Source organism: Sinocyclocheilus rhinocerous, unplaced genomic scaffold (genome assembly GCF_001515625.1).
Source record: "Sinocyclocheilus rhinocerous isolate Xijiao unplaced genomic scaffold, SAMN03320098_v1.1 C36788952, whole genome shotgun sequence".
Lineage (NCBI taxonomy): Eukaryota > Metazoa > Chordata > Actinopteri > Cypriniformes > Cyprinidae > Sinocyclocheilus > Sinocyclocheilus rhinocerous.
In genome coordinates this window covers 1-1,786 of record NW_015785946.1, presented here as the reverse complement: position 1 = coordinate 1,786, position 1,786 = coordinate 1, and the positions used below count along the sequence as shown (strand labels likewise).

The window sequence follows — 1,786 nt, the reverse complement described above, 5'->3', positions numbered from 1 at the left end:
AGAGGCTCGTAACAGGAAGTAGCGCTTCTTCCAGGATTTCTTGCCGTCGTCTTTGAGCCAGAGCACCCCTTCCATCTCAGGCACACTGATAGAGCTTCCACAGAAACACTCCTGCTCAAAAACAAACCTTTATCAGTCACTCCAGTGAGTACATGCTTGACATGACCTAAATAAGTAATGCTGGCTTTAAAACCCAAGAGAAAATGTGTGTAAGTAGGTTCACAGTCTGTCTCACCTCCAACAGAGCCTCTTTATTTCTGTCTGCCATCTCACACGTCTCCTTACGCCCCAGCAAATAGTTCTGAGGAAACAGATGATTCAGGGAGATATTAAAGTGATCTATGACTATCACCGATTTATAGGTTTAATAGAGCATTAGCCCAAACCAATCTTTAGATATCTGAATGTGCCATTTTAACAGACTTTCAACAAAATACAATGCAAGAAAACAAAGTGGTTAAACACATGGAATGACTTTTTGTTTGTTTTTGTTTTAAAACGGCCAAAGCAGCAGCCAGAGACTCAGTCTGGACAGTGAACACACTTCTTCAACCAGCCGCTGCTGAGATCAATTATTCATTATAGCTCAGCATTTACATGACATTGACCTACATCAGTCACATACACTAATAAAACTACTGATCCATAGAGCACTGCACAAGCAGAACATCTATACTGAACAAACCTATATTACTGTCACTCTGAAACTCAGTCACCTTTCTCCTGCATATCTATTATCAGTCTTTGGTGACAAAACTGCACATCACATCTAGTCATTACATGGGCAATAAAAGACAGTTCACTCAAAAACGTAAATGCTGTAATACTGAAAATTAAAGCATTATTCACTGAAAATCTTGCATTTCAATGTTACATTCATATATGTATTTTTGCTTAAATAAATGCAGCCTTGGTGAGCATAAGATACTACTTTTCAAAAACATTTTTAAAAATGACCAACTCCAAACTTTTTAATAATAGTGTACACAATATCTAAAAATGCTATTGTAGCCTACAGAAGACTTGTATGTGAAACGTAGTGCAGAAGTTGTATGGAACCATTTTTTGCTGCTACAACAGACCTGGGCACTACTGACAGATTTTATATTACTAGTATAACCTGTATATATACTAGCATTACCTTTAGTATTATATGTAGCATTACCTGAGGGTTCTTGAAAAGTGCATATTTCTCAATGCGTTCGATGAACATCAGTCTGTTGGTGCTGTCCCTGGTCCAGTTCAACAAGTTCTCAACCAGGTTCTCATGGTCCTCAAAGATTCTCTCTGGAAAAACAAAGTTTAACCAGTATGAAGATTGTTTGCTTTTCAAAAATCAATGAGGAGAACATCTTTGGACACTTCGTCCATTTACAGTTGCAGAGCACTTTCATTTCTACTTGAAAACACATTCTGATGTATAATAAAGTGATTGTGAACTAAAGATAGGTTTAGTAGTCCATGTCAAAATCATGAAGTAAACAGGCCTACAAGAGATCCGATGGTCTGTAACGAAAAGTGACATTTATCCAAATTACTATAAGCCCTACTGCCACAGCCCTGCTCTCTTTACAGACTATAAAGATCCCTTGGACTATTTCATGGAGGGAAAGTCCCCTGAAGACATTTAGGGTGAGAAAGTATGTAACAAACTGCATGCACTAGACAAATTTAAAATAGGTCAAACCTTAAAACCCACTGAGGTAAATCAAATTGATATATTAACTACAATTTCTACATGAGAGCTGCAAGTTCCAGAAGTATTATTTAAATAAAACTTATTATG

At 37.1% G+C, this 1,786-nt stretch overlaps 1 long non-coding RNA gene across 1 annotated transcript; it reads right to left on the bottom strand.

The window, feature by feature from the left end:
- Positions 1-7: 7 nt before the first annotated feature.
- Positions 8-1,306, bottom strand: LOC107736569 (uncharacterized). Its single transcript, XR_001639695.1, has 3 exons — positions 1,166-1,306; positions 236-301; positions 8-111 (listed from the first exon to the last, which is right to left on the bottom strand). It is a non-coding gene; the product is annotated as an uncharacterized LOC107736569 (long non-coding RNA).
- Positions 1,307-1,786: the final 480 nt, after the last annotated feature.